This window comes from Molossus molossus, unplaced genomic scaffold (genome assembly GCF_014108415.1).
Source record: "Molossus molossus isolate mMolMol1 unplaced genomic scaffold, mMolMol1.p scaffold_m16_p_12, whole genome shotgun sequence".
In the NCBI taxonomy this organism is placed as follows: domain Eukaryota; kingdom Metazoa; phylum Chordata; class Mammalia; order Chiroptera; family Molossidae; genus Molossus; species Molossus molossus.
In genome coordinates this window covers 12,742,081-12,766,942 of record NW_023425347.1, presented here as the reverse complement: position 1 = coordinate 12,766,942, position 24,862 = coordinate 12,742,081, and the positions used below count along the sequence as shown (strand labels likewise).

The 24,862-nt window shown below is 48.4% G+C and overlaps 1 pseudogene; it reads left to right on the top strand.

The window, feature by feature from the left end:
* The first annotated feature begins 10,761 nt into the window (after window positions 1-10,761).
* Window positions 10,762-16,169, top strand: LOC118626207 (annotated as a pseudogene).
* The last annotated feature ends 8,693 nt before the right edge of the window (window positions 16,170-24,862 follow it).

Sequence of the window (24,862 nt, the reverse complement as noted above, 5' to 3'; positions counted from 1 at the left end):
AGGCTGCAGCCTCCTGAGGCCCCGTCCCCTCTGCAGCAGCCTCTCCCCAGCAGCACGGGAGCGACAGCCACCACGTGCACTTTCCCAGGTGGTTCCCTGAGAGGCTCTCAGCCGCAGTGCTTCCAAAACCTAAGTGGGAGGAAGGTCTGGAAGGCTTGTGTGGGAGGAGCAGTGAAGACCGACTGCAGCTGAAATTGGCTAGTGTGTGAGACTGGGACACAGGGTGACCCTGGGGAAGCGAAGCAGAAACAAGAAGCTCGGACTTTCATAGTGGGGTCCGTGCGGAGACGCCTGGGTTCGGATGGTCCTGATCACTACGAGCAATAAAATGGCCCCATGCACAGACACCAGGCTGACCCAGACGCCACGGCGCTGAAGAACCACCGGTGGGAAAAAGGAGAGATGGTTCAGACTGACCACAGCTCCCCTGAGAGCACAGACACCAGACCCAGCATGTCCCCAAGATGTGGGGGGCTCAGGCAGCCCAGGTGGCCCAGGACAAGAGCCTAAGTGACCCTGTGGCATGAGGAACCTTGACCTCGTATTCTGCATGACGGGGCCCAGCCTTTATCTCCTGAGCATTTCTCTCTGGTGCTCTAGGTGACGTCACTGATTGGTGACCACTACTGATCACACTACAGTTTTATGTTGCCTGGCAACATGCAATAGTGACCTCATTTAATCCCCAGCTGCTGCTGCCAGACAGGACCAGCCCCAGCTCACAGGGGTGAACTGACTCTCAGAGATGGGGGGTTACCTGGCCTGCCGCCTGGGCCTCCTAGAAATTCAGTGCAGGTTCCTTGGTGCCTGCAGCCTCAGCCCATGGGCAGCCTGTTCCCCTGCCCCCACGTCTTCAGGCCTGGGCTCCCTCCAGCCAGGATTCCTGCCCACATCTGAGCTCAGGGCCTCCCAGCCCTGCTGGGGAGGACGCGAAGGGACCCAGGCCAGCAGGTCAAGGACTCGTCAGCCCAGCCTGTGTCCTGTGGACAGGGGCTGCTGCCCTGCAGACCTACTACGGTCTCCAGAGATACACTTGGTGAGGACAACCTCACATGGCCTGTCCTGGGTGTGCACCCACCAAACCTCTTTCAGCCCCAGACAAGGAGACTGGAGGGACTGTGTTCTTCTTTGCTGAACATTGGGACACAGACCCACTCCCCTGCCCAGGCCACCACATCTCTACCCACTAGGACCCATCCCACAGACAGCACATCAAGGTCCCCATTTCCCCTTAACCCTCCTTGCACCCCGCTCACCAGTAATTCCTGCTGCCTATGCATGTATTCAGCCATCAGAAGTTGTGGCCAAAGCCTGCAACACACTTGTTGCAGGCCCAGCAGTGTTTGGCACTTCTACTCCTGAAGGAAAAATGTGTGAGACGCGGCCTTCCAGCCACCTGAGCACGTGAAGTACGGGGTCCGAGCCCCTCGGCCAATAGGGGAGATAGAGGCAGCAGCCCGAGTCAGAGAGGACGTGAGCCCGTGAGGTGGGTGCCGTCCCTCAGCCACCCTGCCACGTGGTGCGGGGTTTGAGGCCTGAAGGTGAGGCTAGGACCCCCCCTGAGCCCGTCCCTCCCTACAGGCCACCCATTCCTGCCCGGCACTCACACAGTGACCCCGCACAGGACATAATAGAGGTTCTCGATCACATGATGGTGTTGTGATCGGTCAAACGGGGTTGCTCTTCCACGTAGATGTTATTGATCCTCACGCTATTCTCTGCAGGGTCCACTGTGGTGGTGATCAGGTGGCATAGTGAGTGGAAAGCCAAAGTGCCACCTGTCACCTGCAGGGACTGTCAAGGAATAACTCAGCCCCGGGCCTGGTCAGCTGCGCACATGGTGTCCAGACTCTGCTGCCTGGCCGGGAGCTGTGGCCCAGCGAGCGGCAGGCACTGGAGACGGTCTCTCTTGCCCCTCATTGCTCCGCCCAGGAAGGACAAAGCAGAGCCTGCTGGACGGAGGCTTCCAAATGGGCGCCATGGGCCACAAAGGGCGAACAGTTGTTCCTACGGGTGTGGGTCCCCTCACCTTGACCAAGGGAACAGCCTTGGCACAGGGGGCACCAAGCTGCACTCTGAAGGCTTGGGCAGGAGTAGCCAGCAGGGTGGGGGGTGGACAGCAGGGTGTCATGTGGCTGGACGGGCCTCCTCGCGGGCAGCAGGGAGGCTGCAGAGGAGCTGTGCGGCTTCAGGCTTGGCTCCCGCTTCCCGACTCGGCTCGCACAGCAGAGCTCTGCGGGGAGTGCGGGACAGCATCCCCGCTCCCGGACCTCAGCCTAAAGTGCTTGTGCCACGGGCTTCTTGGTCCTGCCTGGGCAGCTTGCAGACCCACCTGTGACCAATTTCTGTTCCAAACCTGCAGGGCTAAGGACAGGCCACCTCCTGGAACTTGCTATTTGTGACCAAGGGCTCAGGCTCCCTGGAAAAAAGCCCTTAGTTTTAGGGTGCTCCCACCCAGATGTAGAGGGCAACGTTGCCCACAGCGCCCTCGGACATGGAGCTGTGCGAACAAGAACACACAGAAGTACACCTTGCACTTATGTGTACAAGAGAATCCACCCGCTCGCCTGCCCAAATTCCTCAGCCAGCAGGCAGCAGCCAAGGGCCCGCCCAGCCCCTCCCACACAGGTCCCCCGAGGAATGATTGCTGAGGGTCCTTGGTCACACTTTGCCCAGGTGACCTGGCTCTTCACACCAGTGACCTGCCCTGAGGGTGGGCTGACCCCTGGGGTGGAAGGGCCACAGGGCGGTGCCACACCCTCTCGTTCCCTGCTTCACTTTAGTGGCAGTTTCATTTTAGGTTCAAGTTTATAATAAAGATCAAAAGAAGTGGTTTCCTGGTCACACTTTCATTTCAGATCAGGAGCCAGGGAAGCAGCCTGTGGGTTTGCAGGAGCTGTTTGAGAACAGGCTGGAAGGTTTCCCAGCAACAGTCTGAGTTGGTGAACAGTGCAGGAGGGTCAGCCCGGGACAGGCCTCTCTCACTGTCCACCTCCCTTCCTGCTGCAGCAGAGAGAGGCCCCGAGCAGGGCCCACCGCAGGGGCCCGCTGCCCGTCACCTGTTATCTTCCCTCTGGGTGACCCCGGCGGGCGTGGGGGTGCCAGGTTGTGAGAGACTGGACAGCAAATGAGTTCCAAAGGCAGCCAGAGCCCTGGATTTCCTGCCACCACTTACGACAAGGACTCTAGCTCTGCAGGGGAGGGGGTGGCCAGGACATGTGTGGACAGGGGTGCAGGTGAGTGAACTCCCTGCTGCACCGAGAGCAGATACAGGTCAGTGTGGCCACTGGACAAAGTCACAGAGCCAAACAGGACTTAGTTATGGGTCACAGAGAATGAAGAGAATGGGTTATAATCCAGCAAACAGGCTAAAGGCTATGTCAATAGTGCAGCTGGAACATAACGTGTGTGGGGACAGACTGCAGGACGTTCCTCGTGCTGCTGTGACGGCGCAGCACACTGTTGGTGTGAACAGCAGACACCTGTTTCTCAGTCCCAGAGGCTGACGTTAGACACGAGGGTGTCTGCAGGCCTGGCTCCTCCTCCTGAGGGCTCTCCCCAGGCTTGTAGATGGACGCCTCCTATCTCTGCGTCACATGGAGTCCCCCCTGTGCTTCCGTGCGTCCTCCCTCCTCTTCACAGGACACGGGTTGTACTGGATTAAGACCCACACCCCTGAATTCACTTATCCTTAATTCCTTGCTTACAGACTAAAACTCAAATACAGGCACATTCTGAAGTTCTGAGGGTTCTAACGTCATGGGATTGGGATGACACCAGACTACTATGTCCATGCTATTCCCAGCTGGACGCAGACACCCAGGGCTGGGGGAAGGACACGCACATGTCAAACTTTAACAGATGCAGGCAGAAGCCAAGTCAAAAAGGCTTTAGCGGTGACGTTGCCAATATCAGTTTGGTTTTTTTGCCCATTTTTTTCTTTATTGATTTTAGAGAGAGAGGAAGAGAAAGGGAAAGAAACATTGATGAGAGAGAACACTGATTGGCTACCTCCTGCATGACCCCATTTGGGATCAGGTCCACAACCCGGGCATGTGTCCTGACAGAGAATCAACCAGGCAACCTCTTGGTGCATGGGTCGATGCTCCACCACTGAGCCACACCAGCCAGGCCCAATATCTGTTTTCTGATAATGGCTGCTGCCTGCACCCAGCCCAGCCCAGGAGTTTCTCACTCAGAACTCAGAACAACCATCATACAGAACTGCCTGAAGCCAAGCTGAGTGGAAGTCCGACAACTACAAAATTAAAAAAGCCACATCAAGACTGCACCTGGCCTCAGCAAGCCCCATATGTCTAGCTAACTGACCCCCAGCCTGGCACAAGCAGCAGCCAGCTTTGGTTCACAGCTTGCCTTGAACGGGCACCTCCAAGCCCAGCACAAGAAGCAGCCATCTGTAGATGGCTTTGTAGCTTATGTCTGGTGAACATAAGGCAGAGGCTGAACTTGCTCCACAGCCAGCACACTCAGTGGACAGCTTCAGACCACATCAAAGCACCACCACCCAACTACCTCCACAAGTGACACATTCAAGGAGTGGATTCAATGGGTACCAGAGCCCTGCTGAAGTCAGTCTTGATCTGTGTGGTGGGCTCTGCACAGCTGATCCTCCAAGGTAGTCAGAGGTCAGTGGTCAGTGAGCACAGCCAGTCCTTGCAGCTGATTAGCCTGAGTAAATTCCTCCCATTGATGTGCTAATAGCAATCAAGATCACTTACAACAGAAGGGTGGATAGTCCACATGAGGGGTGCACCTCGAGGTCCCAGGTGGGGTGACCAGGGAGGCTGTGCCACTAGACCCTACAGGACACCTACTAAAATAGGCCACCCTAGCCACCCTAGGAAGTCTAGGGGACATAGCAACTCTACCTAATACATAGAAACAAACACAGGGAGGCAGCCAAAAGGAGGAGACAAAGAAACTTGTCCCAAATGAAAGAACAGAGCACAACTCCAGGAAAAGAACACAACAAAACAGAGATAAACAATCGAACAGATGCACAGTTCAAAACACTGGTTATAAGAATGTTCAGTGAACTTAGTGAGAATTCCAAGGAACTTAGTGAGAATGTCAAGGAACTCAGTGAGAAACTCAAAAGCATAAAAAAGCACCAGTCAGAAATGAAGAATGCACTAACTGAAATAAAGAATAATTTACAGGGAATCAGTAGTAGAGTAGGTAAAGCGAAGAAGGAAACCATCAATTTGGAATATAAGGAAGCAAAAAACATCCAATCAGAACAAAGAATCCAAAAAGTGGGGATAGTGTAAGGAGCTTCCAGAACAACTTGAAGTGTACCAACATTCGCATCATGGGGGTGCCAGATGGAGAAAGAGAGCAAGAAGTTGAAAGTGTATACAAAAAAATAATGAGGACTTCCGGTCAAGATGGCGGCGTAGGTAAATGTGGTATCGCATCCTCCCACAACCACATCAAAGTTACAACTAAACTACAGAACAACCATCATTCAAAACCGCTTGAAATCAAGCTGAATGGAAGTCCTACAACTACGGAATTAAAGAAGCTGCATCGAGACTGGTAGGAGGGGCGGAGGCTAGACGGGCTGGTCCCACACCCATGTGTGGTGGATAAAAATAAGGAGGCTACCTTGGCTGGGAAGGTCCTCTCTGAGGATGGAGGGGTCCCTGTCCCACACCAGATGCCCCGCTCAGGGTTCCAGTGCCAGGAAGAGAATCCCCATAACTTCTGGCTGGAAAAACCAGTGGGAACTGAGGCTCAGGGAGGCTGAGGCAGCTGGAGCCCCAGGCAGCTCCTCTTAAAGGGCCCGCACACAGACTTATCGGACTCTCTCCCTCTAAGCATGGAGGGGAGGCAGCTCAAGGGGTGCCAGAGACATACAGGGAAGAACTGAGCTGTTTGGCACTGGAGCGAGGGCTGGAGAGGGAGCTTTCTCTGGGACAAATGTGCTGTCAGAGGCCTTTGTTCCTTTGGTGAGCCCTTCCCTGGGGTGGCAGACAGTCGCCATATCTGGGACTCTAGCAACCTGGCTCACACTGGTAGCCCCGCCCTGGTGACTTCCTGAGGCCCCGCCTCGCCCCACCCAACTTTCAGGCCCACCCAAGCTGTTGGCACTTGCTTCACCATAGGATTGGCCTGTCTTGGATCCTGTTTCAGGTTTTTCCTAAATTCTTTCAAACAAGCAGCATCTGGTCTCAGATAGCCCCATACCTCTCGTTAAGTAATACACAGAAACAAACACAGGGAGGAAGCCAAAATGAGGAGACAAAGAAACAGGTCCCAAATGAAAGAACAGAACAAAACCCCAAGAAAAGAACTAAGCGAAATGGAGATAAGCAACCTAACAGATGCTGAGTTCAAAATACTGCTTATAAGGATGCTCAGTGAATTTAGTGAGGGCCTCAAGAGCATCAAAAAAGACCAGTCAGAAATGATGGATGCACAGTTAGAAACGAAAAAGGCTTTAACTGAAATAAAGAATAATTCACAAAGATTCAATAGTAGAGTACGTAAATCCAAGAAGCAAACCATTGATTTGGAATATAAGGAAGCAAAAAACGCCCAATCAGAACAGCAAAAAGAAAAAAGAATCCAAAAAAATGAGGATAGTGTAAGGAGCCTCTGGGACAACTTCAAGCGTGCCAACATTCGCATCTTGGGGGTGCCGAAGGAGAAGAGCGAGAACAAGAAATTGAAAACCTGTTTGAAATAATATTGGCAGAAAACTTTCCTAACTTGGTGAAGGAAAGAGACATACAAGTCCAGGAAGCACAGAGAGTCCCAAACAAGATGAACCCCAAGAGTCCCACACCAAGACACAACATCATCAAAATGCAAAAGGTTCAAGATAAAGAGAGAATCTTAAAAGCAGCAAGAGAAAGGCAGCTAGTTACCTACAAGGGAGTTCCCATAAGGCTGTCAGCTAATTTCTCAAAAGAAACTTTGCAGGCCAGAAGGGAGTGGCAAGAAATATTCAGAGTGATGAAAAGCAAGAACGTACAACCAAGATTACTCTATCCTGCAAAGCTGTCATTTAGAATCGATGACCATATAAAGACTTTCCCAGACAAGAAAAAGTTAAAGGAGTTCATCACCACCAAACCATTATTATATGAAATGATGAAGGGTCTTTTTGAAGAAAAAGATAAAATATATGAACAAACAAAATGGTAATGAATACATATCTATCGCCAATGGAATCTACAAACAAAATGAACAGGCAGAACAGAAACATTCTCATAGATACAGAGAACATTTTGTTGGTTGCCAGATGGGAGGGGGTTTGGGGGAATGAGTGAAAAAGGTGAAGGGATTAAGAAGTACAAATTCATTGCTAGACTGACAAACCTCAAAGGGAAAGGGGTTTGGGGGTGGAAAGAAATAAAACAAAGAACTTATATGCATAACCAGTGGACACAGACAATAGTATGGGAAAAGGTGGGATGGGGGCGGGACAGGGTAGGAGGGGGTCAATGGGGGAAAAATAAGGAACATCTGTAATACATACAACAATAAAGATTAAAAAAAAATTTTTTTCCCTTTAAAAAAAAATAATAATAATGACAGAAAAATTCCCTAACTTGGTGAAGGAAACAGACACACAAGTCAAGGAAGCACAGTGAATCCTAAACAGGATGAACCCAAAGAGGCCCACACCAAGACACGTCGTCATCAAAATGCAAAAGGTTAACAACAAAGAATCTTAAAAGCAGCAGGAGAAAAGCAGTTAGTTACCTACCAGTGAGTTCCCATAGGACAGTCAGCTGATTTCTGAAAAGAAACTTTGCAGGATAGAAAGGAGTGGCAAGAGATATTCAAAGTGATGAAAAGCCACAACCTACAACCAAGATTACTCTATCCTACAAAGCTATCATTTAGAATCGATGGACTTAAGTTTCCCAGACCAGAAAAAGCTAAAAGCTAAATAAGTTCATCAGCACTAAACCAGTATTATATGAAATGTTGATGGGTCTTCTTGAAGAAGAAGAAAAAACAAAAGAATGATAAAATGGTAATAGGCAAGAGCATACTGTGGAGCCAAGACAGCCTCTTCAATAAATGACGCTGGGAAAATTAGACAGTTACATGCAAAAAAATGAAGCTAGACCATCAACTTGCACCATACATAAGAATAAACTCAAAATGGAGAAGAGACTTAAAAGTGACGGTGAATACATAAAAATCCCAGAAGAAAAGGTAGGCAACAAAGTTCCAGACATCACACACACCAGAATTTTCACTGATACAATGCTTAAGGCAAGAGAAACCAAGGAAAAAAATGAACACATGGGATTACATCAAACTAAAGAGCTTCTACACAGCAAAAGAAACAACCATCAAAATAGAAAGGGAACCCACTATATGGGAGAGCATAATTGCCAATGATACATCAAATTAGGGGTTAATTTCCAAAATATATAGAGTGCTCATACAACTCAACAAAAAGAAGACAAAGAACCCAATTTAAAAAACTGGCAGAGGAGCTAAAGAGACACCCCTCCAAACAGGACATACAAATGGCCAAGAGACATATGAAAACATGCTCAACGTCACTAATCATCAGAGAGATGCAAATTAAAACAAGAATGATGTATCACCTCACACCTGTCAGAATGGCTGCCATCAATCAATCAATCATTGAACAACAAGTGCTGGCGAGGGTGAGGAGAAAAGGGGACTCTAGTACACTGTGGGTGGGAATGCAGACTGGTGCAGCCACTATGGAAAACACCATGGCATTACCTTAAAAAGTTAAAGATTGAACTGCAACCCAGCCAGTGTGGCTCAGTGATTGAGTATCAATCCATGCATTAAGGTGTCGGGGGTTCGATTCCCGGTCAGGGCACATGCCCAGGTTGTGGGCCAAATCTCCAGTGGGGGCATACAGGAGGTGGCCAATCAATGTTCTCTCTCATTGATGTTTGTATCTCTCTCCCTCTCCCCTCCTCTCTCTCTCTCAAATCAATAGAGAAAGAGAAAAATTTAAAAAAAATTGAAGTGCCATTTTACCCAGTGATCCCACTTCTAGGAGTATATCCTAAGAAGCCTGAAACACCAATCAGAAAGAATATATGTACCCCTATGTTCATAGCAGCAGTAAAGAATTATCGCTCAGGGAGATTGTCTCCCTCTCTCCCCAAATATGTGACTTGAAATAATGAAGTCTTCAGAAGGTGTTTTCTTGCCAGTGTCACAAAAATGCTGGGAAGCCTAGTCACCCCAAGCAACTGGGATGGGAAGACGGGACCCTTTGTTATGGAAGAGGCTGGGAGCAAGGTTACTAAGGTGAGGAGAAATGGTGATGATGAGTGCCAACTGCTGTCCTGAAGGCCCTCCGAGTCAAAGGCTTATTGAGTACCTGGCATGTGCTAGACATCAGGTCTGCATCCATGTTCCCGGGTCAGAGCAGTGGCTCTCAAGTGGAGACAGTTTTGCCCTCCCTCTCCCCTGACCTTGCAGGACACTTGACAGTGCCTAGAAATGTGTTTGGTTGGGGGCCTCTGTGGGAGGGGTCCTGACGCTCAACACCCTACAATGCACAGAGCAGTCCCCACAGCAAAGAAATATCCAGCCCCAAATGTCAAAAGTGTTGTGGTTGAGAAACCCTGGCTTAGAACGAGCAGCCCCGCTGTGGGGAGCTGCCCTGTGCTATGGGCTAAGACTGGGAAGAGATCATGGGACCCCTGGGCCTCAGGTAAGCACTGTAGAAGGCTTACATGAAAAGATACACATTTTTCCTCTCTGCTCTTTTTATCGTTGTGTCTAAATGAAATCTCAGAGCTTTTTAAGGGCTATTTTAGAAGACGTCAATGATCTTTTAAAGAAAAATACACACATGAAATGTTGTGTACTACTAACATTATCTAAGTACTTTAACATGGTATGAGCTGTCATTCTGAATGAGCCTGTTAGAAACAGTGTTTTGCCAGCATATAAAACAAGAGAGAAGCACTTTCTAGAACCAGCATTCCATTGTGGACGTACCGCGAGGACAGCACTGGAGAAATGCTGGTGCGGGCAAAGCTACTCTCAGACCAAACGGTGACCTGAATCGGTGTGGACGGCAGCAGGCCGAGTGCTGTGCAGGAAAAGCCTGGTCTCTAGGGCAGAAGGTAGACAGGTGTGGTGGAGATGGGCCAGGGTGCAGGTCAAGGAGGTTTTATTTATTTATTTATTTATTAATCCTCATCCGAGAATATTTTTCCATTGATTTTTAGATAGAAATAGAATGGAAGGGAGGGAGGGAAGGAGGAAGAGAGAGAGAGAGAGAGAGAGAGAGAGAGAAACATTGATATGAGAGAGACACATCTATTGGTTGCCTTCTGCATGACCTGACCCAGCTGAGGATCAAACCTGCACCCCAGGTACGTGCCCTTAACTGGGAATCAACCCCATGAACCTTTGAGAAGAGGGCTGATGATCTAACTGCTGAACTACACCTGCCAGGACCAGGTTTTTTGTCTTTTGGTTTTTAAATAAGCACTCTGGTTGCAGAATGGAAGGTAGATTGGAGGAGGGGAGTGAGTCTATTGTTCTTATTCCCATTATAAGTGATATCCAATGACTCCCCAAACAGGTTTTTCAGATGAAGGAGAGGCCTGTCTATAATATCCTGGGCTGTGCAGCGGGCTTCTTAACCAGTTTAATGTATGCAACCAATGTGAAAATTCGAATAGTGCTGTCCTGAGGGTACAATGAGGTCTGAATGGGGGCAAGTGGTCCCCACCCCAAATCCATGGTCCTAAGGCAGGAAATGTAACGATGGAGAAGCAGGTGTGCAGCAGGAAGGAAGGGCCTGGAAGGACCCAAGCGGTGGCACACTTCCTGGACTTTCCATGGACACAACAGCACACACGCTCCCCACACCGGCCTTCTCTCTAAGGAACCAGTCTCCTCGCGTTCGATCAACAGGTCCTCTTAACTAGCTCTGCACATTTCCAGTGCGGAAGGTAAATTTCCCCAACACCATTCTAGCTGGCATCTTCCCCAGTGCACCAGGGCAGGATCTGGCCACGACGTCAGCAGGATTCCAGTATTTTTGTGTGAGACTCTCTAGGTTTCTTGCTAGGGCAGATTGCTGGGGTGCCAGGTGGGATATGGGGTATCGATGTTGGGAGAAGTAGGCAGTTGGGAAAGACAAGTGGGATGCCATTGGGAGGGACAGTGGAGTAGAAGGGCCAGAGGGCTGATGACCTCATTCCTCCAGAGGTGTTTGTTTAGACATGAATGTCACAAGAATGGATTTTCCCACCACTGTGACTACTCAGCTTTGCCCTTGTTCCTATATTTTGGGGGTTCTTCTCCTTCTGTGCCATTCTGCCTGTCTGGTAACCCCGCCCCACACTCTGGGTTTGGGTTTTCTGTTTTGAAGGGGGGCACTTAGTGTCTTGGGTTATCAATATGGGTTGTCCTCATGAGAGGGGCACCATGCAGCACATACAGGAGGCATCCTGCACAGTGAAGTCTATGTGAACGGTGCCCCCTGGGGGTGTTCAGTGCACAACCCAAGCAGCCACACACAATGACTGCTTATGGGGGCCTTCTGACGACTCAGTTCAAGACTGAAAGCACGTCTGGGGTCCTGCGGAAAGCCCCACTGGGAACGGGCAGACAGCTCTGCCAACACAGCCCCTCCCGCAGGGACGGGAACAGGAGTCTGCGTCTGCATGATGACCTCACACCGAGGGAGGGCTGACTGGCTTGCCTTGGCTCGGGTTCTCTCTGTTCCCAGGCAGGTGAGCTCAGGCAGCCTGTCAGTGCTGGCTCCCTGCTGTCTACCTGCTCCCTCAGGGTCTGTGCTCCCCCAGCTCCTCCCTACACACCTCCCCTCTTCTTCCTGGAGGGAGCTCCTGCTGCCCCTCTATCCTGAGTTCACGGCACATGCCTCTGCTCCTCCCCTTGACCAGTGCAGCGGTTTTGAGCACCGTGCCCTTTGTCCTGTGATCAAGATTCATATTTGGAAATTTAAAAGCAGAACAAGAACTGTGTCTTGCTCTCTGCATTCCTCTGCCAAGCGGTGTTTCTGGCTGGCAAGGCAAATAGGAAGTCTGCGAAAGAAACAAAAATACACAAATGAATGTGCCAGGAGGCTATCTGTATGAATTCCTCGTTAACTGCTTGGCTCTCCTCCCTCACCTTGAGTTCTGGAAGGTGGCAGCTTGTCGACCTTGTTCTCTGTGGTTTACGTGGCTCCTGGTACAGGTTCCAACACAAAACAGGCATTGAGTAAATATGTGTGGGATACATGAAGACATTTGAATTTTTGTGGACAGTGTTTTAGATTAACTGGGCTCACTCTCAGCTGCAGGTCAGAGAATAATCCCATCGGAGGCTGGAGCAGACGGGTGTGCCCGCCGGAGCTGTCACCAGGGGACCGGGCTGCTCCCTGCTGCTCTGTGCACGAGGCAGCTGCACCCCCAGTTTCCAGACAGCCGTGCCACTGCCAGGCTGGGTGGACAGGAACACCACGGGACACAACTAGATGAATGTGGACCTTTTCATTGAGAAAATAGCTTCCCGAGAGCTGCACTAACATCTCAGGAGCAACCGGCCCTGCCGGGCATCGGGTGGCGAGGCGAGAGGACGGAGCGTGTGCGCATCCTAGAAGCTGTCGGACGTGTCTCACCTGCTTGGTGTTTGCCACAGTTGTGGCAGGTTTCTCAACAGTGATCAGGTCTCTACATTCAGTGTCCTCTTATCTCAATGTCTAGAACAAGTAATTTCTTTATACTAATAGCAGCAGAAAGGAATTTTGAAAACATAATTTCTAGCATGGTATTTTGAGAATGTTTCTACATAAGACCTAAAGTTCCTTTTATTAAAAGAAGAGACCTGGGAATATTTCCAACAGTGTCTTAAAAACAAACAAACTGCCTTTTTGTAGTGGTGCTCATGAAAGAAATCAAACCAACTGCATGTGATCAGTAATTTAGAATTTAGATCAAGCAAGGATGGAGTAGATGGTGAGTGACCCTTAAGAACACAACCCGTGAGTATGTTCCGGTTCATCTCCACTAACGACTTATTTTCGCACCTTCAGAGCACAGTGTTACCACCCCGACTCAACAATCCCTGTGCACCTGCTAGGTCCCAGGTGCTGCGTGTCCACGCAGACACGTTTGTTCAGTGACACTGAAGAAGTGCCCCAGGTGCTGGGGCGGAGCACCGCACTCGTCAGCCAGGTCTGAGCTCTTATGGACCTTGTGTTCTGGTGGCAGGTAGCAGAAAATCAACAAATAGTGGAAAATAACACCTTTCAAACAGGAAAAAAGTGCCTAAAGGAAAGAAAACAAGGCAATGGGTTAGAACGCAGGGAGCCCTTTCGACTGGGTGGTCAGGGAAGACTTTGTGAGCTAAGGGAGAAGAAGGAGCTGGCCCTGGAGAGAGGAGCAGGAGGGCCTGAGACAGAGGGTGCAGCCGGGACAACGCGCAGTACAGTCACTTAGTATCTGTCCGAGAGCAAACAGCCAGTGTGCTGAGACATGAGGGGACAGTGGTGCAACATCCCGGGGGACCAGACCACGTGGGACCTGCAGGCCAGTGAAGGAGTTTGGACTTGATTCTAAGTGAAATTAGAAGTCATTGGACTGTTATGTTTGATTGATGATTTAAAACCTGATTTTCGCCCTGGCCAGTTTGGCTCAGCAGTTGAGCGTCGGCCTGGACCAGAGAGTCCCAGGTTCGGTTCCTACTAGGGGCACGCACCACAATAAAATAAAATAAAATAAAATAAAAAATAAAATAAAATAAAATAAAATAAAATAAAATAAAATAAATAAAATAAAATAAAATAAAATAAAAAAAACCTGATTTTAGAAATTAAGCCCTTATCAGATGTATTGTTTGCAAATATATTCTCCCATACAATGGAAAGTACTTATGGAACTCAACAAAAGGAAGACAAACAATCCAATTAAAAAATGAACACAGGAATTGAATAGACACCTCTCCAAAGAGGACAGACATATAGATGTCCAATAGACATATGAAAAAATGTTCAATGTCACTAATCATTAGAAAGAAGCAAATTAAAACCACAATGAGATATCTCCTCACACTTGTAGAATGGCTACCATCCATAAACCAACAAATAACAAGTGGCGGTGGGGATGTGGAGGAAAGGGAACATTAGTGCACTGCTGGTGGGAATGCAGAATGGTTCAGCCACTGTGCCAAACACTGTGGAGTTTGCTTAAAGATTAAAAATGGAACTGACATTTGATTCCATGATTCCACTTCTAGAACTACATCCTAAGAATCCCAAAACACCAACCAGAAAGAATATGTGCACCCCTATGTTCATAGCAGCACTACTGGCAATAGCTAAGATCTGGAAACAGCCCAACTGTCCATCAGTAGATGAGTGGATAAAAGAGCTATGGTACTTAGTATTCTACACAGTAGAATACTATGCAGCTGTACAAAATAAGGATCTATTTATTCTCTTTGAGACATCATGGAGGGACTTGGAGATGATTCTGCTAAGCAAATAAGGCTAGTAAGAGAAAAACAAATATCACATGATCTCACTTATATGTGGCATCTAATGAACAAAATAAACTCATGAATAAAATAGAACCAGAGGCATGGGAACATGGAACAGACTGATGGATCTCAGAGGGATGGGGGGCAGGAAGAGATTAACCAAATAACTTATATTCATGTATGCATTGCCTGTGGACACACACAATAGGTGGTGAAGGCCTGGGGTGGGACGGGAACTGGGAAAAGAGGGGCATGGGGAAAAAGGGGTGGGGCGCATCTGTAATGCTCTCAACAATATAGGTAATTTAAAAAGGGGAGTGGGGGGGGGGTGACGCCTGCAGGCCCCAGGCTGGGTAGTTTGTCCTGTGGCCTCTTCCTCGTGCCTCTCCCCTCCCCTCCACTCCTGCATCCACCGTCCTGCATTCCACAGCAGAGCAGGGCAGGGCCCGGGGAGCCTGAAGCCCCCCAGCCTAGGGAAGCAGGCCCCAGCCCAGGGCAAACTTTGTTCCCAGCGTCAGTGGTGAGGACATTTCTGGAGCTGCAGAAGGGCTGGTGGGGGCCCTCTGGCGTCTGCTCCCCTTCTCCTGGCCATGCTGTCCAACTCCTGAGCCCGACACTGTTCCCCAACCTGCCACCGCCCCGCCGCAGTTTCCCCAGTTCAAGGTCAAGTCGAGCCTGCAGATCAAGGAGAACGCCATCATCAACGACTACAAGGTCACCACGTGGTCCTGGGCTGCCATCAACGGAAAAGTTTTGTGGAACTTCAACAAGGGGACCTAGGAAAACTTTGCCCCAAGGCGGGGTGAGGGGGCGCTGCCCTGCGGGCCCCCAGTGCCCACACCCCTGTGGAGTGTGGACGGCGGTGAGAATCGGTTGCAGGAGGAAGTGCCTGCTGAGCGTCACGAGTGCTTGGATGGTGGAGAAGTCCTCCGTGGAATCCAGGACCCAGGGGACCGGGCATTCTCAGAAAGAGAAGCTTCAGAGACCATGAAGGGCACTGGCGAGGCCATTCAGTGTTTGCATTCAATCAACACTGCTCATCGGGATGTGCAGCCTGAGAACCTCTCGCACGCCTCCCAAAGGCCCACCGCCTTCTGAGTCTCACTGATTTGGGCGTTGCCAAGGAAACCACCAGCCACAGCCCATGGGCCACCCCCTGTTATAGCCTTACTTGTGGTTCCAGAAGTGCTGGGCCCGCGGAATAGGACAATCCTGTGCTGGGTGGTCCTTGGTGTCATCACGTGCATCCTGCTCTGGGGTGTCCGCCCGTCTATTCCAACCCGGCCCGGCCATCTCTGGGCATGAAGAGTCACATCCGGACGGCCAGGTATGAATTCCCCAACACAGAGTGGTCAGAAGTGTCACAGGAAGTGAAGATGCTCATCCAGAACCTGCTAAAGACAGAGACCACCCAGAGAATGACCGTCGCAGGGGGATGAACCACCCCTGGGTCATGCAGCCAACACAGGTCCCTCAGACCCCACTGCACACCAGACGGGTCCCCTAGGAGGACAAGGAGCAGTGGGAGGAGGTCAAGGAGGACACTGACCAGTGCCTTGGCCACAATGCGTGTCGACTGCAAGCAGATCAAGATAAAAAAGACGGAAGAAGGCTCCAGCCCTCTGCTTCTGAACAGGTGGCAGGAAGCCTGGGCACAGGAGGCTGCACAATTTTTTTTTAAATAAAAAAATAAATACCTGGCGGGGCCCTGTCTGGTGGTTGCTGTACATAGTAGGGCTGGGAGCGGAGAGCAGGTGCGGGACATGGTGCGTGTGCACAGACAGCAGGGGGTAGGTTCGGAAGGTGCGGCCGTGGGGGCTGCTGTCACATTCCCTGGGGAGGAGCAGGGGGACAGAAGCAAGGATCACTCCTACCTGGGGGTGAGGCACCACCCTGTACCTGTAACAGTCAGCTGGGGCTGCTTTAGCAAGTGCCACACACTGGGGACTTAAACAGCAGAGATTTGTCTCTCACAGGCCTGAGGCTAGACGTCCAAGGTCAAGGTGTCAGCAGGTTTGGTTTCTCCTGGGGCCTCTCTCCTTGGCTCGAAGATGGCCACCTTCTCCCTGTGTCCTCCATGGTCCCCTGTGTGCACGCATCCTCCGTGCCTCTCTCCGTGTGCTCCAATGTCCTCTTCCAAGGACACTGGTGAGATTGGATTAGGACCCCAGGGCCCCATCACCTCCACTGAACGTAATCACCTCTGTTGTGACTATTTCCAGACACAGTCATAGTCTGGGGCATGGGGGTCAGGACTACATGTGAATCGTGGGGACAGGACTCAGCCCAAAACAGTACTTGAGGAACAGATACCCAATTAGTCCAGCAAAAGAGCCTGTTGTGGGAATAGGGGATGTGCTAGGGAGGTTCGAGATGCCATCCACATGAAGACTGCATTCAAACGAAATCTGGAGTCTGAGGTACTCCCATTGGTCAGAGCAGTGTCACCAGGGTTAATACTAGTAAAGAAATTAAAAAGAGGAAGAGGCGAAGGAGTGGAGGAGAGGAGAGAGGAGGAGAAAAGAAATGACTTTTGAAATGACTCTGATGGTTTTACTGAGTGAGAAACGTTATCATGTGCAATTATATTGACTCAGATATGAACTTTTGCTTCAGAATGTAAGAAATCTCCTGATTCCAGAGGAGCTTTGAGGCTGAGGACACTGGCCAGCTGTCTGGGGAGGGAGATCGATAGAGACGGCTTGTGGCCCGAGGCGGTGGGGGAGCAGGTGAAGAATGACCCAGCTCACGGTCACAGTTGGCAGCTACCTTCCTTAAGTGCTTTGAAGTCATGGCGATTCCAGTGCAAGACTTCCTCACAATGGAAGTCCTTGTTGTACCCGATAGCAGACGTAATATGTGCTTATTCAGATATCGTTTGTGCATGGTTAATGTTCGAGCAATGCAGGGAATATATAAGAAAGTGAAATCATCTGAAATTTCACCCCTTGAGATAACCACTATTGACAGTTTTGAAAGCTCATTTATTCATGCTTTACATTTTTCATATTGATGCACACTTATAATTCATACTATGCAAGCAAGCTATTTTGTATGTGTTAGTGTGTGAGTGTATGTGTGAGAGCATGCGTGTGTGTTGGAGAGTGTGTGTGTGCTCGCGTGTGCGTGTGCGTGCACACACTCTCTTCCCTCTCTTTCTTCGTCCCCTGGGAAACACGTTAGCTGCCTGGTTGGTATCCTTCCCTCTTTTCTCCAAGGACTTATATTCATTTACCAATAAATTCTTATGTCTACACTCAAATACAGGTACAATTTTAAAATGAATGACTGTTTTACGAAAACGTGATCTCCCGTGGATGTGTCTGCCTGTGCACACACCCATCTCTCCGCATGGTACTTTCTCCCTTCCCTCTATCTGTGTGAGCACCAGATCCTTGTGTCGGCCCTGCCTTGCTCTCCCCGGTCCTTCACCTCTTCGCTGTGGGCAGGCTGGAGGGGCGCCTGCTGGTGGACAGGGGATGTGGTTAGGTGTTCCATTAGCAACACCTGCAGATTTTCCTCAGCAACCGTCTGTCTCTGAGCCTGTTAATTCTGTCTAGCACTCAGCGAGTCAGAGGGGGTTTCTAACATATTACTATTATTAGTTATACAATATACCTGGAAATAGCTCATGTTTTATAGAATATATAGTATAAATTATTAGTTATATAATGTCATGAAATCTTAACCCCCCAAAGGGCAAACTAAATATCATTAGCTGTACATTCTTAATAACCCACACTAACTGAGTTGCAACCATAAATACAGATACAGTAAGAGTTCACAGAAGTATACTATGCTGTTAGAGTTTAATGGAAACTAGTTAGGATTTTATTTGAACTATTATATGAAAAGTGAAGCTGTGAAGTTGTGCAGAGGGGGAAGTTGCAGAGCATGGAGCAGATGAGCTGGCGCTGAGCGCTTGATTGTGGCGCTTGCCCAGCTGTCATTCCCGTGAGCGGGCTTCCGGCCCTGCCTGTGTGCACAGGGCAGCTCGTCTCACCATCTGACCCTGCCCCAGGCGGGGCTGAGGCCTGACCTCCAGAGACCAGTGCACCCTGCAGGCGTGTGCCCTGTCCGCTCGTGCAGGGACAGCCCACAGGCCTGAAGGGCAGCTGAAGGGTTGGGAAGGGCCCTGACAGCTGCTGAGCTGCAGCGACACGATGAGTGGAGAGTGGTCTGGGCGCCGCTCCCGCGGGGGACTGGTCCCAACCACACTGTCCCCAGAATTCAGAGCTCTCCAGGGCACTGGCCGGTAGCCTGATGCTGCCTGTGTTTGGCCCTACTGTTGTTACAACTTCCCAGAATACGCAGAGAAAACATCTCTTGTTGCTGAAAAATGAGGCTTCCAGTAATAAAACGTTTCCATGATGACAAAACTTTAGCAACTAAATATTGGCCCGGTATGTGTGTGTGTGTTCGCGTGTGTGTGTTCATGTGTGCAATGGTTCTGACCTTATTTCAGCAGTTTAAATGCAGGTCAAGTCCCTTCTTTCAGAACACGGTCTTCCAGCTGTGTGGGTGCCCGGACAATTTAATCAGATCTGACCAAGGTCTGTCCTCTGTGGAAGGGATAGATGGACTCTCTGTACAAGGCGGGTGGGGATGGGGAGACAGCCTGTCGGAGTGAAATGCCCTCACCCCGGGAACCATGTTCATCCTCAGCAGGTCCTTTACACCCTCTGGGATTTCTGAAGCCAGAATTTTATCAATGTAAGAAGACTTGACTGACTAGCGTACTACGATAGAAATGACAGAGGTTAAACGACAGAAAAGTCATTACCTTCATCACCAGATGCATATATACAAAATTCATGTGAAAGAATTTGAAAAATCATGAAGTAGGCAAAGGAATCCAGTAAGTCCCAGAACTGTGTTTATTGTAACTAGGGTACGAATTCGACACCTACAAAATCTCCTTTAGTAATCATTGCCTTACACAAATCACTGCCCTGGTCACTTACTCGTTCGGAAAATACTTTTGAGTTCATACTGAGTGGGAGGCGGTTGCAAGGTGCTGTGGACGGATGCACGGCTGTGGCTCCCAACACGGTTTGTAAATCCCGTTTAGAAATGAGAAGGTACTGAGGCTTTGCCCCAGAGCGCGGGGGGCCGTGGTGGGCGGAGGGGTGGAGTTTGCAGTGGGCCACAGGGTGGGTAGGGGTTTGTGGGGGTCACTGAATCAAGCAGTGGCCCTTGGGGCCCCGGGGCCCTGGAGACTGGCTGGGTCAGCACCCGAGGGGAAAGCACTGCAGCGGGGGGAGCTGCCCAGGTCCAGGGCGGATCGCTGCACTCGGGGCGGGCTGGGGAGGCCCTGGCCTCGGGCAGAGCCCCGGGAAGCTCTGTGCTGGAGTTCACCCCCATGGTGCCTTTCTCGTCCCCCGGATGCCCCGGTGGCCCACCGCACCTGACCCCGGATGCTGAAGCCACCCACGGACCCTGCTTTGGGAGCTCACGGTGCCCGGCAGCGAGCTAACTGCTACAGAACTGACGTCCAGCCACGTTCCGCCACCTCCGTGCTCACCCCGCGCTCCGTGGGGGGCAGACCGCGCGGAACTTCGTGCCTTTCGTTTTCGCTTAGTCTCAGCTTGAAAAGGGGCGTTGAGGCCACAGGAGTGTCGTCCCTGGCAGTGCACCCTTCCCTGATACCATGATTTTTCCAGGAGTTGCCACTTAACTTGGGGCCTCATTGTTCGCCTGTACTGGTCCTTGGGCACTCCCTGCCCTCTTGTTTGGACTGGTGCTCAAATATTGCCTACTTGAGATAATGAAACTGAGCTAATGCTTAAAAATAATAAAATGAAATGAAAATTGGAATGTATTTTTTTCATAACAGAAATGGTATAAAAGTTGGTTGGGTTCCAGAGCCAATCCAAAGACGCTAATTAAACTGCCACATTTTGGGGACTAAAGGCTCATGACCGCAGGCGGAAAGGACCACAGGACTGAGAGTTCTAACAAGTCACATCGCCCTTCACAACAGTGTTTTAAATTCCTGAGGGTCCCAGAAGTTTATCTTTCGACACATCCTCCCCCTTGTCATCTGGTTCCCGGTGAAACCCGAGGGAGGTCCTTGTGGTGGGGTCCTTGCTTTGTAGGGAAACAACAGGGCATTTCAACCTGGGAGAGGACTGCACCTCTGGCCGCAGGGCTAGAAGCTAGTCTGTCTCTGGGTCCAGGGCGTAGTTCCCGCCAGGTGAGCGACCAGTAGAATAGAGCTGTTGTGAGAATCGTGAAATAAGGAAGATCAGAGGGGTTGACACGCAGTGACGTGATCTGAAACTTGAAGTGTGAAGAGTGTAAGATATCGAGGGATTTCTGGATCTATTCGTTTGCTTAGGACGTGGTAGAAATTGCCAATAGCAGAGATGCGGTGACTCCCACGGAATGAGGTGTTTGGACTCGGTCACTCGTCTTTTCAACACAATGTGGGAGCCACACGACCATTTCCAGTCTTGACTGCACAATTGTAGAGTCATTAAATCAGTCGAAGACTGTTGGGAGTTGTAATTGTCGGCTTTCATGCACCGTGTAAAGTCCTAACAAACCATGGGTTTTTATGATTGTATTAGAGATAACTTTCTTCCAGAGCCCACGTGTAATTTCCAACCAAGGTGCTTGGAGACTCCACTTCTTCAATGTATGGTCAGAGGTCCAAGTATGTGGTTGATTTCACCCCCCAGTAAAAGAATGAAATGAATTATTTTCTGGATGGTTAGCCAACTTTTACAGGGACCACATTGGGTTAATAACAAAGAGAGTTCATATGTTTATGTGCTTACGCATGGACACAGATGAACAAAATGAGAAAAAGCAAATGCTTTGTTATAAGATTGGAATGCTGGGTTCCTATTACAGTGATACCTCGGTTCTCGAACATAATTCGTTCCAGGAGGACGGTCGAGAACCAAATTGTTCGAGAACCGAAGCAATGAAACCCAATAGGAAATAATGGAAACTGGATTCATTCGTTCCAAGCCCCAGAAAATGCCTATTTACTGGCCTAATTTGTATATAATATGTAGAAAAACATAAGTCTCAACAAGAAATAAAAGTGTACAGTATGTCTAAGGGTTAAATTCAGTGTAAAGCGTGACTCTCTCCACAAAGCGTGACTCTCTCCACAAAGTGTGACTCTCTCCACAAAGCGTGACTCTCTCCACAAAGCGTGACTCTCTCTCTGCACTCACACTGATGACGCAAGCAAGGTGCGCTGGGCCGAATGAACGCCATTTGGCTCAACTCGGCTCATCTCGGAAGTTCGAGTTCCAAATATTTGTTCGGATTCCAAGACAAAAGTTTCTCGAATCTCCTGGTCGAATACCGATTTGGTCGAAATCCGAGGCGTTCGAGAACCGAGGTATCACTGTATCTTGATTCTGCTCCAAGCAAGAGACTGTAGTTTGAATCACTCTGCTGATCAGCTAAGGTAGTAAGTGTTGTGACTACTTATCTTTTTTTTTTTTATATATTTAATAATTTTATTTATTTTTTTTGTTACAGATATTTTACCTTTTTACCCCATTGGCACCCCCACCCCACCCCCCCTCCACCCTTTCCCCGGCTTAGTTGTCCATGTCCATTGGTCATGCATACATGCATATAAGTTCTGTGGTTTATCTCTTCCCACCCCCCCACCCCCTATCCCCTCTTCTGAGGGATGTCAGTTTGTGCCCTACTTCCATGTGTCTGGGTCTACTGTATTCCTCAGACAGTTATGTTCATTATATTCCGTATATAAGTGAGATCATGTGGTATTTGTCTTTTTCTGCTTGGCTTCTTTCACTTAGGATAATACTTTCCAGGTCCCTCCATGTCGTCTCAAAGGATAAGAGATCTTTCTTTCTTACCGCTGCATAGTACTCCATGGTGTATATGTACCACAGCTTTTTTATCCATTCGTCTACTGGTGGACACTTGGGCTGTTTCCAGATCTTAGCTATTGTAAATAGTGCTGCTATGAACATGGGGGTACATATATTCTTCCTGATTGGTGTTTCAGGCTTCTTAGGGTATATTCCCAGCAGTGGGATCACTGGGTCAAATGGAAGTTCAATTTTTAATTTTTTGAGGTAGCACCATATTGTTTTCCATAGCGGCTGCACCAGTCTGCATTCCCACCAGCAGTGTATTAGAGTCCCCTTTTCTCCACACCCTCGCCAACACTTGTTGTTTGATGATTTGTTGATGGCGGCCATTCTGACAGGTGTGAGGTGATACCTCATTATTGTTTTAATTTGCATCTCTCTGATGATTAGTGATGTTGAGCATTTCTTCATATGTCTCTTGGCCATTTGTATGTCCTGTTTGGAGAGGTGTCTATTCAGCTCCTCTGCCCATTTTTTAATTGGGTTCTTTGTCTTCCTTTTGTGGAGTTGTATGAGCACTCTATATATATTGGAAATTAACCCCTTATCTGATACATCATTGGCAATGATGTTCTCCCATACAGTGGGTTGCCTTTCCATTTTGATGATTGTTTCTTTTGCTGTGCAGAAGCTTTTGAGTTTGATGTAGTCCCATGTGTTCATTTTCTCCTTTATTTCTGTTGCCTTAGGTGATGTATCAGTGAAAATTCTGCTCCGTATGATGTCCGAAATTTTGTTGCCTACATTTTCTTCTAGAATTTTTATGGATTCACGGGTCACATATAAGTCTTTTATCCATTTTGAGTTTATTTTTGTGTATGGTGTAAGTTGATGGTCTAGTTTCATTTTTTTGCATGTAGCTGTCCAATTTTCCCAACACCATTTATTAAAGAGGCTGTCTTTACTCCACTGTATGCTCTTGCCACCTTTGTCAAATATTAATTGAGCGTATTGCCTTGGGTCCATTTCTGGGTTTTCAGTTCTGTTCCACTGGTCTATATGCCTGTTCTTGTGCCAGTACCAGGCTGTTTTGGTTACAGTCGCTTTGTAGTATAACCTGATATCTGGTATTGTGATCCCACCTACTTTGTTCTTCTTTTTCAAGATTGCTGTGGCTATTCAGGGTCTTTTTTGGTTCCATATGAACTTTTGACGTATTTGTTCTAGTTCTATGAAATATGTCGTTGGTATTTTGATGGGGATTACATTGAATCTATAGATTGCTTTGGGTAGTATGGACATTTTAATTATGTTAATTCTTCCAATCCATGAACAGGGTATGTGCTTCCACTTTTTTATATCTTCCTCTATTTCTTTTTTCAATGATCTGTAGTTTTCTGCAAATAGGTCCTTTACTTCTTTGGTTAAGTTTATTCCTAGGTATCGTAATTTTTTTGGAGCGATGGTAAATGTGATTGTTTTTTCCGTTTCTCTTTCTGTGAGTTCATCATTGATGTACAAGAATGCCGTCGATTTCTTGACATTAATTTTGTATCCTGCTACTTTGCCAAATTCATTTATTAAGTCTAATAGATTTTTGATGGAGTCTTTAGGGTTTTCTATGTACAATATCATGTCATCTGCAAATAATGACAGTTTCACTTCCTCCTTTCCAATTTGGATCCCTTTTATTTTTTCTTCATGTCTGATTGCTGTGGCTAAGACTTCCAGTACAATGTTAAATAAGAGTGGCGAAAGTGGACATCCCTGTCTTGTTCCTGTTCTTAATGGAAATGTTTTTAGTTTCTGTCCATTGAGTATGATGTTGGCTGTAGGTCTTTCATATATGGCCTTTATTATGTCGAGATATGATCCCTCTATTCCCACATTGCTGAGCGTTTTTATCAGAAATGGATGCTGGATTTTGTCGAATGCTTTTTCAGCATCTATTGATATGATCATGTGGTTTTTATTCTTCATTTTGTTTATGTGGTGTATCACGTTTATTGATTTGCGAATATTGTACCAGCCTTGCATCCCTGGAATGAATCCCACTTGGTCATGGTGAATAATTTTTTTGATGTATTTCTGGATCCGATTTGCTAATATTTTGTTCAGGATTTTGGCGTCTATGTTCATCAGGGATATTGGCCTGTAGTTTTCTTTCTTCGTAGTGTCTTTTTCTGGTTTTGGAATTAGAATTATGCTGGCCTCATAGAACGTGTTTGGAAGTCTTCCTTCTTCTTGAATTTTTTGAAATAGTTTGAGGAGAATGGCTGTTAGTTCTTTTTTGAATGTTCGGTAAAACTCCCCCGTGAAACCATCTGGGCCTGGGCTTTTGTTTGCTGGGAGAGTCTTGATTACCTCTTCAATTTCCTTAGTTGTTATTGGTCTGTTCAAGTTTTCTATCTCTTCCGGGAATAGTTTTGGGAGACTGTGTGTTTCTAGAAATTTGTCCATTTCGCTTCGATTGTCGAATTTGTTGCCATATAGTTGTTCATAGTAGTTGTTAATGATCTTTTGTATTTCCGTGGTGTTGGTTGTTACTTCTCCTCTTTCATTTCTGATTT